At 51.4% G+C, this 12,685-nt stretch overlaps 3 non-coding genes across 3 annotated transcripts; all 3 read left to right on the plus strand.

The window, feature by feature from the left end:
• The first annotated feature begins 783 nt into the window (after nucleotides 1-783).
• Nucleotides 784-923, plus strand: LOC144793790 (U4 spliceosomal RNA). Its single transcript, XR_013603256.1, has one exon. It is a non-coding gene; the product is annotated as a U4 spliceosomal RNA (small nuclear RNA).
• Nucleotides 924-2,844: 1,921 nt separating this feature from the next.
• On the plus strand, nucleotides 2,845-2,984 carry LOC144793038 (U4 spliceosomal RNA). Its single transcript, XR_013602709.1, has one exon. It is a non-coding gene; the product is annotated as a U4 spliceosomal RNA (small nuclear RNA).
• A 9,066-nt stretch (nucleotides 2,985-12,050) lies between these two features.
• LOC144793979 (U4 spliceosomal RNA) lies at nucleotides 12,051-12,190 on the plus strand. Its single transcript, XR_013603423.1, has one exon. It is a non-coding gene; the product is annotated as a U4 spliceosomal RNA (small nuclear RNA).
• The last annotated feature ends 495 nt before the right edge of the window (nucleotides 12,191-12,685 follow it).

The raw sequence follows: 12,685 nt of genomic DNA on the forward strand, positions 1-12,685 counted from the left end.
CTCCGCCTTCTCAGGCTTCCGACCCCGGAGGGCTCTGCCCCATGATCTCCCTATGGCCTAGTCATCCTTGACGCTGAAGCTCTGATGTGTGTCGCTATTAGGAACTGTGCACTGGACGAGGAGGGGGGGAAGGGGGGGGGGGGGGGTGAAGGGTGGTTGGGAGTTGGGGGGGCTGTTGGAGGGGGGGGGTTTGTTGAAAAGTTCTGACACATTGAGGCGACATTTGTCTTCTGCTCTTGAGCGCTCGAGACCCACAGGATGTTACCTGTTGCTGCCGCTTTTGAACTTTGGCTTTCCGCCCTGCTGTGTCTTTGTTATTATTTGTCTGTCCTTGTGTGTCGTGCTGAATAAAATACTTTAAACCTAAATTGATTGCCGTTCCTTCTCTAGTAAACATTTGAAGACAGTGGGACCTATGAGGATGCTATTATGAATTTGTGCTTCTTATATTTTCCACAACCCATGGTTAGCAGCCTAGATCTCATCTTTGTGTGAAGGTATATCTGCCTGAGCATCAAATCCATAACTTGGGAGGGTGCTGCTTACCTGGACAGCTATTTAGCATACAATTTCCCATAATTCTCTGCGTGTGGCTATCAACTGTTTGGGGCAGAGAGCTGATAGAAATTAGTAAAACAACACCATTATATGTCTTACATTGCCTATCAGAAGCAGTGGAGGAGTAGTTATGCATAAACAGATAACATCTTTTGAAAAGGAATCATGTTCTTTGCAACATGAGGTACTAGGGCAAGTGTGCATGAAATTCACACTAAATTGTTTAGCTTTGCGCAGTGGCAGTATCGTAGCCAATGAGGTTTAACCGAGGCGCGATTATTGCTTATTGAAAACTTTACCCAATACCCCATCATGGAGACTTGAAATATAGTCGAAATGGCAATTTTTGACAGTCTCTTCGGAGACTGGAGAATATGTAATTAAAAAATAAGATAGTTTATTTTGCAATGCAATTTACTTGCAGATTTGTGATCTGTGACAAGGACAAAACGGTGACTCTATTTGGCTTCAGTTTACTCTTTACGTTCTCTTTTGTTTTCTCAGCTTTTTAAATACAGCAGTAATATAGGGATTTATTTTCCTTGATGAGTTTTCGTTATTCTTTTATTTCTTCCTCTTTGTTCTCATCTTTGCTCCACAGATTCGCTTGGGTCAGTGATGGGCAGAGGACGGGCTTTGTTTCTGCTCTCTGAGGTGACTCGCAGTCCGGCGCAGGGCTGGGCTCTTCCGAGGTCTCATCTCCCATTCAAATGTGCACTAACCGCCCAGAAAGTTTTTTTCTGGGAGCGAAGGCGTTTGTTATCAGTAGGAAAATGTGGAGAGGGTTCATACAGATTGTATGGAGTGTTTGAAACAGAACAAGAACTGACAAAGCTCTTGTTTTTGCCGTTTGACATTATGTAAAGTTTATTTCTAATGCTCTTTGTGGCACTGAGTAATTGATGTTACCCAGCTCTATGACAGGGGCGTAGCTTCTGTTGGTGCAGCAGGTGCAGTTGCACTGGCGCCCACAGACCTGCGGGACCCACTGAACGCTGATTATTGCGGTATTTTATATTCCAAACTTCAACAAGGGGGCCTATTTACTTCCTTGCTCTAGGGCCCATTTTTTCACCTGAGAGCCTTGAAAGACTGCATGGATCCTCTCTGATTTGAATTGGTGACAATGAGGTCAGGCAAAGAGCTCTTGTGTGGCTGCATCAGCACAACTGGGCTACCAGATCTGGCACATTTGTATGCTGCATGCAGACGGAGACACACAACGTACACACAGCCATATATAGGGCAAGTATAAAAATCTGTATTGTGACGCAGCTGCGGCGTAAATGTTGTGGCCCATTTACAATGTGACGCATCTAGGGAGATGTGTCACATTGTAAAGTCCCGCATCACATTATACCTCCGTCAGGTATAATGTATGCAGGGTGGGCGTTCCCACGCTAAAAGCCTTCTAGAACTGACGCTCTGAAATCTACAAGATTTCACTACATCACTCTACGCCTTCACTGTGTCAAAATCCCTACGCCTGCACAGACCAGGCATAAGTTATGACTCAGGGCTTTTTGCGTCACTTTCATGAGCATTTCCAGCAATGCTTCACTTTTGTGCCAACAGATGCATCAGAATTTCTGACGCATCTGTTAATCCTTGCGCCATGGAGCGCTGTATTGTAAATACAGCACATTCATCTTGGCACAAGGACATTCAGCACTGACTCAAGGAAACTTATGCATCCATGCAGTTGCGTCAGGTCCTTGTGAATCTTCCCCTAAAATGTTTTGGAAACCAGTGTATTGTACCTCCTAAAGCTAAAAATGAAATGCAGCAAATGCAACTATGTAGTGCCATGAAATGGCAGATGTGCATTATGGAATATGGAAACATTTATCTATAAATTATTTTCCTTTAAATTGATTGCCGTTCCTTCTCTAGTAAACATTTGAAGACAGTGGGACCTATGAGAATGCTATTATGAATTTGTGCTTCTTATATTTTCCACAACCCATGGTTAGCAGCCTAGATCTCATCTTTGTGTGAAGGTATATCTGCCTGATCATCAAATCCATAACTTGGGAGGGTGCTGCTTACCTGTACAGCTATTTAGCATACAATTTCCTATAATTCTCTGCGTGTGGCTATCGACGGTTTGAGGCAGAGAGCTGATAGAAATTAGTAAAACAACACCATTATATGTCTTACATTGCCTATCAGAAGCAGTGGAGGAGTAGTTATGCATAAACAGATAACATCTTTTGAAAAGGAATCATGTTCTTTGTAACATGAGGTACTAGGGCAAGTGTGCATGAAATTCACACTAAATTGTTTAGCTTTGCGCAGTGGCAGTATTGTAGCCAATGAGGTTTAACCGAGGCGCGATTATTGTTTATTGAAAACTTTACCCAATACCCCGTCATGGAGACTTGAAATATAGTCGAAATGGGAATTTTTGACAGTCTCTTCGGAGACTGGAGAATATGTAATTAAAAAATAAGATAGTTTATTTTGCTATGCAATTTACTTGCAGGTTTGTGATCTGTGACAAGGACAAAATGGTGACTCCATTTGTCTTCAGTTTACTCTTTACGTTCTCTTTTGTTTTCTCAGCTTTTTAAATACAGCAGTAATTTAGGGATTTATTTTCCTTGATGAGTTTTCGTATTCTTTTATTTCTTCCCCTTTGTTCTCATCTTTGCTCCACAGATTCGCTTGGGTCAGTGATGGGCAGAGGACGGGCTTTGTTTCTGCTCTCTGAAGTGACTCGCAGTCCGGTGCAAGGCTGGGCTCTTCCGAGGTCTCATCTCCCATTCAAATGTGCACTAACCGCCCAGAAAGTTTTTTTCTGGGAGCGAAGGCGTTTGTTATCAGTAGGAAAATGTGGAGAGGGTTCATACAGATTGTATGGAGTGTTTGAAACAGAACAAGAACTGACAAAGCTCTTGTTTTTGCCGTTTGACATTATGTAAAGTTTATTTCTAATGCTCTTTGTGGCACTGAGTAATTGATGTTACCCAGCTCTATGACAGGGGCGTAGCTTCTGTTGGTGCAGCAGGTGCAGTTGCACTGGCGCCCACAGACCTGCGGGACGCACTGAACCCTGATTATTGCGGTATTTTATAATCCAAACTTCAACAAGGGGGCCTATTTTCTTCCTTGCTCTAGGGCCCATTTTTTCACCTGAGAGCCTTGAAAGACTGCATGGATCCTCCCTGATTTGAATCGGTGACAATGAGGTCAGGCAAAGAGCTCTTGCGTGGCTGCATCAGCCCAACTGGGCTACCAGATCTGGCACATTTGTATGCTGCATGCAGACGGAGACACACAACGTACACACAGCCTTATATAGGGCAAGTATAAAAATCTGTATTGTGACGCAGCTGCGGCGTAAATGTTGCGGCCCATTTACAATGTGACGCATCTAGGGAGATGTGTCACATTGTAAAGTCCCGCATCACATTATACCTGCGTCAGGTATAATGTATGCAGGGTGGGCGTTCCCACGCTAAAAGCCTTCTAGAACTGACGCACTGAAATCTACAAGATTTCACTACATCACTCTACGCCTTCACTGTGTCAAAATCCCTACGCCAGCACAGACCAGGCATAAGTTATGACTCAGGGCTTTTTGCGTCACTTTCATGAGCATTTCCAGCAATGCGTCACTTTTGTGCCAACAGATGCGTCAGAATTTCTGACGCATCTGTTAATCCTTGCGCCATGGAGCGCTGTATTGTAAATACAGCACATTCATCGTGGCACAAGGACATTCAGCACTGACTCAAGGAAACTTATGCATCCATGCAGTTGCGTCAGGTCCTTGTGAATCTTCCCCTAAAATGTTTTGAAAACCAGGAAACCAGTATATTGTACCTCCCAAAGCTAAAAATGAAATGCAGCAAATGCAACTATGTAGTGCCATGAAATGGCAGACGTGCATTATGGAATATGGAAAAATGTATCTATAATTTATTTTCCTTTAAATTGATTGCCGTTGGGGGGCGTGGCCAAGATGGCGAGCTGAGTGGTCGCACTCGAAGTGAGCTCCGCCGTCCTGAAGCCCTAATCCTACCGTACATGAGCTGATTCTCCCCCCCGGAATGCTCAGACTCGTGGAGCGGGGGTGTTCGAACATGGAGTGGCGGCGGTGAGCTTGTGGCCGCATTCCGTGGTGCTTTTACGGTCCGAGGTGCGGCGCCGTCTCGGAGAGCAGATCGGGCCTGGTGCACGGCCTGGGAGGGAGGCGGACCCTGCCCGGGTTTGGAAGCCGATCTGGGTCCACGCGACGGCGCTCCGCTCTACCCGCTGGGCTCGGACTTCATCACCGGTGCCTGCGGTGCGCACAGTGGGCCTGCCCTTGGAGACGGAGAGGGTCCGGTGCCGAGATTGCTGCCGGCAGCTACGGGAGGCCGCGGCTTGGGCCTAGTCCCGGACATGGACCTCTTGGATAGCCGCCTCGAGGTTCCGGGAGGAGCTGTGGTCCCTCCGCGCCTGTCCCGGGCAACTCTGCTCAGCCCGGAGGGGGTCTTCTTGGCGGACCCGGTTCTTGAAGCGGTCCGGTGAGCGGCGAGGGCGGAGCTGAACTGGAGGCCTTGCGCTAATCGAGGCCGTGGCTTTGGCCTATTTCCTGGTTCTCGGCGGCCTGTGTGGCGGAGGACTTGCGACCCGCCGGTCTGGAGTGAGGGGCCCGGACGGGTCTGCGGATTCATCTGTGGGCCCCGTTGTGAGCTTTGTGGCAGGAGGGCGCTGAGATGTAGCGCTGAGGCCGACTCCCCCGGGTGACGAGTGTAGAGGACTGCTGCCTTAGACCCGCCATTGCGCCCGCACATTGGCGCGAAGCAGAACTGGTTCCTTTGGCTTAGCCCGCCTCGTGGCGGCCGAATTACGCACTCTTGTATAGATCTGTAAAGAGCGGCGACAGCTACCAAGGCATGGCTGCGGGATCCGTGTGACCCGGTGGTCCCGCCGCGACTTGGCTCGAAGGGGAGTCCGTAGTGGTGCCCGGGCCGGTCGGCTTGAGACAGCGGAGCCCGTGGAGCTGAGAGGAGTGTGGGATCGGGCCCTGTGGGCCTACGGACACAGACGGACAGCTGGTCACTGGAGGTGCAGGCCGTGGGCCCCATTGCGGTTCTTGCTTTGGCGGTGAAGTGACCCAGCCCTTGGGTCATTGGAGAGACCCCGTGTGGGACCGCTAGCCCGGTCCTGGGATCATACCGGGGGCTGAGACATTGGACTCCCGGGGGAAACGTCTCGACGGCCATCATGGCGCAGAATAAGGGAACGCGGAAAGGAGATCGCACGTTGCCTGAGATGTTGCATAGGAACAATGCAAGACATGATCGGGGTCAGCCGTCCCCATCTCCTCCGGGTGGCTCCCAGGGAGCAGGCGGGGGGGAGCCGCCGGTTACGAGGTCCTTCCTGGAATCACTCTTCAGCTCGCTGAGAGACGACTTCCAAACGCTCAAGCAGGAGGTGGCGGGTGAGGTCCGTGAAATACGAAGGGACGTGGACGGCCTAGGTGACAGGGTGGCTACGGTGGAAGAAGCGGGCCACAACAGAGACGAAGAAATTGCGCAACTTCAGCAGGAGGTCATTCGTCTTCGGGAGCAACAGCTGGACCTGCAGTCACACACGGAGGACCTCGAAAATCGCTCCAGGCGGAACAACATCCGTGTCCGAGGCATTCCGTCTCGGGAGGAGGGGGAGGACGTCGCATCGTACCTTGGGGATCTGTTCCGAGAGGTGCTGGGTGAGTCGGCTGACTTTCCCATCCGGATTGATAGGGCGCACCGAGTGGGCCTGCAGCGCCGGACTTCGGCACCTCCTCCGGACATCTTGGCCTTTTTGCCGGACTATCCCCTGAAGGAGCGGATACTGCGGGAGGCCCGAAAGAGATCTTCCCTAGAATTCAGGGGCCATCGAGTAGCCCTTTATCAGGACCTGGCCTCGTCCACCCTCCAGAAGCGCAAGGCTTTTAAAATTGCGACCGACTTTCTTAGGGGACATGGCACGCAGTACTCCTGGGGACACCCTTTCCGTCTCATCTTTCGATGGAATGGTACCCTACATCAGCTGCGTTCCCTTCAGGATACCTGTGGGGTGTTAGGGATCACTGCTACTGAAGACGGATCTCCCACGCCCCGCCGGAATCGTTTCACCAGAGATGGTTGGCAGACGGTCCCCGGCCGGCAGTCATCCGCTTCTTCGACAAGGCCGGACTCCCCTGCGGCTGGGTTGGAGCCGGATCCCGAGTTGCGGGATGGAGCCGCTGATCCTGTAAGGCATGAAGTGGCTCTGACAGCCTGAATGAACTCCGGGGGGAGATCGACATCGCACCTATGGATATGCAGGTTTGGGGGTCTAGGGGGGGCGGGGGGCACGGAGAGGTGCGTGGTGGCCGGACGTCCACTGGTTTGACTTTCCGCAGGCTTGTCCGATAAGGACCGGACTGGGACACTGGGTTTGTGGGGCTTCTGGAAGGGGGGTGGGGGGGAGTTCGGGTAGTTGTGCCAGTTCCAGTTGAGGGGAGGGACTGGGGTGGGGGCGGGACGGGGTCACTTGGAGAAGTTTGGGAGGGTTGGGGTCGGGGTAGGAGGGGGGGATCCGGGTGTTGGCAGTGGGGAGGGGGGGTCGTCCAGTGCACAGAGGGGTTTCTAGTTATCTTGGCAGTGTCTGTACTTTTTGGGTTGCTTCTACTGAGCTATAACGACTGTGGTCTGGCTTGTCTTCATGCTTTGCGGGAGAATTGGAGGGGCGAGGGGCGGTTGGTGCGAGACATTCTGAGGGCAGTGGGTTGGCGGCTGGGTGGTAAGCTCATTGGTTTGCATGACACGGTTTGCTTCTCCTGTCCCTGTTCGTTGCTTTGTGCTTTGCTGCGCCCCTTGCCATGTTTAGCCTCTGTCCTCCCGATCTTGCTGACGGGGGATCTTGCTGCTTTCTGCTCCACTGTTGTCCATGCCTCCCACCACATGTAAGGTGGTGACCCTGAATGTTCGGGGTTTGAATAATCCTGTAAAGAGGCGGGCAGTCCTCTCGCTCTTAGAGAACACACAGGCAGACATTTGTCTCCTACAGGAGACGCACTTGCTATCACAGGACACACACAGACTCAAGTCCACAAGTTCCCTACACAATTCTTTTCCTCTTGCACCACTAAAACGGCCGGAGTGGCGATTCTGGTGGCGCGCCACTTCAGGGGGGAAATTCTTCACAAATTCACTGAACAAAAAGGTAGACTACTGGCTTACCGGTTTAGAATAGGGGGTCTCCTGTTTACGATCGGGTCTTTATACGGTCCCAATGAGCGGCAGGACCGCTTTCTGCAGGCGGCGTTCGAAGAGGTCTCGGCTACTCCAGATAGACATATCATACTCGGGGGGGACTTTAATATTGTCTTTGATTCCGCACTAGATAGATCGGCGCAGCGCTCCCCTCAGGTCGGGGAACTCTCTGCGGACCGAAGAGCTCAACTTGCAGAGGTGGACCTCCTTGACTTATGGAGACAGCTACACCCGACTGATAGGGATTATTCGTATTACTCCCACGCGCACAAGACGTATGCACGGTTAGATTACCCTCTGGTTACCTCCCCGGTAAAGGCGCTGGCCTCGGGTGCGGAGATGAAGGTGATCTCCCTCTTTCGGACCATGCTCCTGTTGAGGTTCTGCTGAGTGTGCCTCCGGCGGCCCCTCGCCCTCGGACATGGCGCCTTCGTGACACGCTGTTGCACAGGAAGGAGGTAGTGACTCGCATTGAGACAGTGATTAGAGAATTTCAATCTCATAATGACAATGCGGACACTAGTCGGGCTACACAATGGGCGGCCCTGAAGGCTGTTGTCAGAGGGGAATTCATTGTGATCTCTTCGGCGGATAATAAGGCACGGCAGGCCAAAAGAGAGGAACTTACGGATCGGGTGAGAGAGCTGGAACAGATCCACTGCAGGACGGGGGCTCCTCGAATTTGGCGGCAGCTCAAGGAGGCTCGGAAGCTTTTAGCAGCCCTGGACCTTGACCGGGCTGAGTATGCGGCGTTGCGGTTGCGGCACGCCTTTTACACCGGTGGAGACCGGTGTGGCCGGTTGTTGGCACATAGGCTCCGAGTGGCGCGGCAATCCCAGCTTGTTAAGGAAATCGCTGACCCGTCGGGGCGCCTGGAGACTGGTGACGCGCAGATAGCGGCTGTCTTCCGCAGGTTTTATGAAGACCTCTATACGGGAGATCCCCCGAATGAGGAGGCCCTGGAAGCGTATTTGGGCTCGGTTGTCTTGCCTTCACTGGAGCCAGAACAGGCGGACCACTTAGACAGAGACATCCGGGTTGAGGAGGTGATATCTGCTATTGCCAGACTTAAACATGGTAAGGCACCGGGGCCGGATGGCTACGTCGCACTATTTTACAAAACATTCTGCACGACGTTGGCTCCCATCCTGACGCGTCTTTTTAACTCCTTTGCGGACCCTGGGGCCATTCCGCCTGATCTGCTTCGAGCTACCATCTCGGTAATCCCTAAGCCCGGTAAAGATCCGACGCAGTGCGGATCATATAGGCCGATCTCCCTTTTGGACATCGATCTGAAGTTGTATACGGGGATCCTGGCCGCTAGACTGGCTCTCCACCTACCCGGTTTGGTCGACCCCGATCAGGCGGGCTTCGTCCCTGGACGGCAGACGGTGGACAATACGAAACGTGTAGTCCATTTGCTGGAAAAGGCCTCCAGGATTCCTGGGGAACGGATGCTGTTGGCGGTGGATGCGGAGAAGGCATTTGACCGTGTCCACTGGCCGTACTTGGAACGAGTGCTGATGAAGGCTGGTATTGGAGAGAAATTCCGCTCCATGATCCTTAACTGTTACAACCGCCCGTCGGCGGTGGTCCGGGTCAACGGATGTGCCTCGGTCTCTTTTGGTATTGAACGGGGCACCAGGCAGGGCGGTCCGCTCTCGCCCCTGCTTTTCGCGCTGTACATGGAGCCGTTGGCCCAGCGGATGCGAGATAACCCGATGGTGACTGGCATCCGAATGGGGGGCTTTGAACACGCTATTAGCCTCTACGCTGACGATGTTATTTTGACCATTGACAGGCCCCGCGTGGCTCTCCCCGCGTGCATGGAGGAATTGGCCTCCTTTGGCACTGTGTCGGGGTTTAAGATGAACATGGGGAAATCAGTGGCGCTGGATGTCTCGCTCGAATCGGACACTAGGACGTATCTGCAGCAACGGTTCCCCATGCTCTGGTCTTCGGGAGCGGTGCCGTATCTGGGGATCCAGATTGCCCCTACCTTGCCGGCCATGGTGTCGGCGAACTACCGGATTCTAGGTGCCAAGATTAGGGAGGAGTTGGGCCGGTGGAACCGAGGCATTTTTTCCTGGCTTGGCAGAATAGCTGCCGTCAAGATGACGGTGTTGCCTCAGGTACTATACCTCTTTCGGGCCCTGCCGCTCCAACCGCCGGTAGGATGGATCTCGCAGCTCCAAGCGGACGTTTCTCGGTTTGTCTGGCAGGGTAAGAAACCTAGGATGCATAGGGCCCTCTCATTGTTGGCCCCGGAAGCTGGCGGGTTAGGTATTCCTGACTTCCGCAAGTACTTTCAAGCTACTCAATTGCGCTACCTTGTGGAGTGGAGTAAATGGGAGTCTGATAAGCACTGGCTCTTTCAAGATCAGTCGGTGGCTGGGAGGCCCTTACAGGAGATCCCCTTCCTGCGTCGCCCGCACCGGCCTAAAAACCTCTACGCCTCCTTTGTCACGAGAGTGCCTCTGCGAGTGTGGGATGCTACTGGCGTTCTGCGTGGTCTTACCACGTTCCCGTCTCCGCTCACCCCGCTGGTGGACAACCCGGACTTTACCCCGGGGATGGAAACGGGGGCCTTTGCGAGATGGCGTCAAGCGGGATGTAGGGCCTTATGTCACCTGTATGGCCCGGAAGGGGTTATCCCCTTTCCCCAGCTCCGTCAAGAGTTTTCGCTTCCGGAGACAGAGCGACTTCGCTATATGCAGGCTCGCCACTGGGCTCTTCAGCCGCAGGTGAGAGGGACGGCCGACCGGCCTTTTCTCCCCTATGAACATTGGCTCATGACGCGGACTTCGGACTCCAAACTGATCACTGATTTGTATAAACTCCTGCAGCCACCAGCAACACACCTTTGCCACCCTGGGAGGGAGCGGTGGGAACGGGAATCGGGGAGGACACTAAGCCATAAAGAGTGGGAACACATATCGTACAGAGCGAGGCACTCAGCTTACCACATGGGGCTCACTGATACACTAACTAAAGTTTCTACCTACTGGTATTACACGCCTGAACGAGTGCATGAGTTTGATCGTGGTAAAGATGATACATGCTGGAGAGGATGTGGGCATCGAGGTACTCTCACTCACATACTTTGGGACTGCCCGCTTCTGGAGCCTTACTGGAAGGAAGTGTTGGATGAAATTGATTCTAGCTTCGAAATTGAACTGCCCCGCTTCCCTGCCTATACTCTGTTGGGGCTCCCGAATGATCTCATGTATCCCCTTCGATCTCGCAGGGGTAGGCAGATAGCGATAGCTCTGGGTTCCGCTGTCCAGAACATTTTAATTCACTGGCACACGGCCACGATACCGTCTATCACTGGCTGGATTCACAGGTTATGGCATGTGTTGGGAATGGAGAAAATGTCTCTTACGGTGGCGGGTGATGTGGATCAGTTTAGAGAACTCTGGCAACCCTTTCACTCCCTGTTGCTTACTGAATTTCGAGAGCTCACCTGTCCCAAGTATCTCCGCCTTCTCAGGCTTCCGACCCCGGAGGGCTCTGCCCCATGATCTCCCTATGGCCTAGTCATCCTTGACGCTGAAGCTCTGATGTGTGTCGCTATTAGGAACTGTGCACTGGACGAGGGGGGGGGGAAGGGGGGGGTGAAGGGTGGTTGGGAGTTGGGGGGGCTGTTGGAGGGGGGGGGGGTTTGTTGAAAAGTTCTGACACATTGAGGCGACATTTGTCTTCTGCTCTTGAGCGCTCGAGACCCACAGGATGTTATCTGTTGCTGCCGCTTTTGAACTTTGGCTTTCCGCCCTGCTGTGTCTTTGTTATTATTTGTCTGTCCTTGTGTGTCGTGCTGAATAAAATACTTTAAACCTAAATTGATTGCCGTTCCTTCTCTAGTAAACATTTGAAGACAGTGGGACCTATGAGGATGCTATTATGAATTTGTGCTTCTTATATTTTCCACAACCCATGGTTAGCAGCCTAGATCTCATCTTTGTGTGAAGGTATATCTGCCTGAGCATCAAATCCATAACTTGGGAGGGTGCTGCTTACCTGGACAGCTATTTAGCATACAATTTCCCATAATTCTCTGCGTGTGGCTATCAACTGTTTGGGGCAGAGAGCTGATAGAAATTAGTAAAACAACACCATTATATGTCTTACATTGCCTATCAGAAGCAGTGGAGGAGTAGTTATGCATAAACAGATAACATCTTTTGAAAAGGAATCATGTTCTTTGTAACATGAGGTACTAGGGCAAGTGTGCATGAAATTCACACTAAATTGTTTAGCTTTGCGCAGTGGCAGTATCGTAGCCAATGAGGTTTAACCGAGGCGCGATTATTGTTTATTGAAAACTTTACCCAATACCCCATCATGGAGACTTGAAATATAGTCGAAATGGCAATTTTTGACAGTCTCTTCGGAGACTGGAGAATATGTAATTAAAAAATAAGATAGTTTATTTTGCAATGCAATTTACTTGCATATTTGTGATCTGTGACAAGGAGAAAACGGTGACTCTATTTGGCTTCAGTTTACTCTTTACGTTCTCTTTCGTTTTCTCAGTTTTTTAAATACAGCAGTAATATAGGGATTTATTTTCCTTGATGAGTTTTCGTAATTCTTTTATTTCTTCCTCTTTGTTCTCATCTTTGCTCCACAGATTCGCTTGGGTCAGTGATGGGCAGAGGACGGGCTTTGTTTCTGCTGTCTGAGGTGACTCGCAGTCCGGCGCAGGGCTGGGCTCTTCCGAGGTCTCATCTCCCATTCAAATGTGCACTAACCACCCAGAAAGTTTTTTTCTGGGAGCGAAGGCGTTTGCTATCAGTAGGAAAATGTGGAGAGGGTTCATACAGATTGTATGGAGTGTTTGAAACAGAACAAGAACTGACAAAGCTCTTGTTTTTGCCGTTTGACATTAT

This window comes from Lissotriton helveticus, chromosome 11 (genome assembly GCF_964261635.1).
Source record: "Lissotriton helveticus chromosome 11, aLisHel1.1, whole genome shotgun sequence".
In the NCBI taxonomy this organism is placed as follows: domain Eukaryota; kingdom Metazoa; phylum Chordata; class Amphibia; order Caudata; family Salamandridae; genus Lissotriton; species Lissotriton helveticus.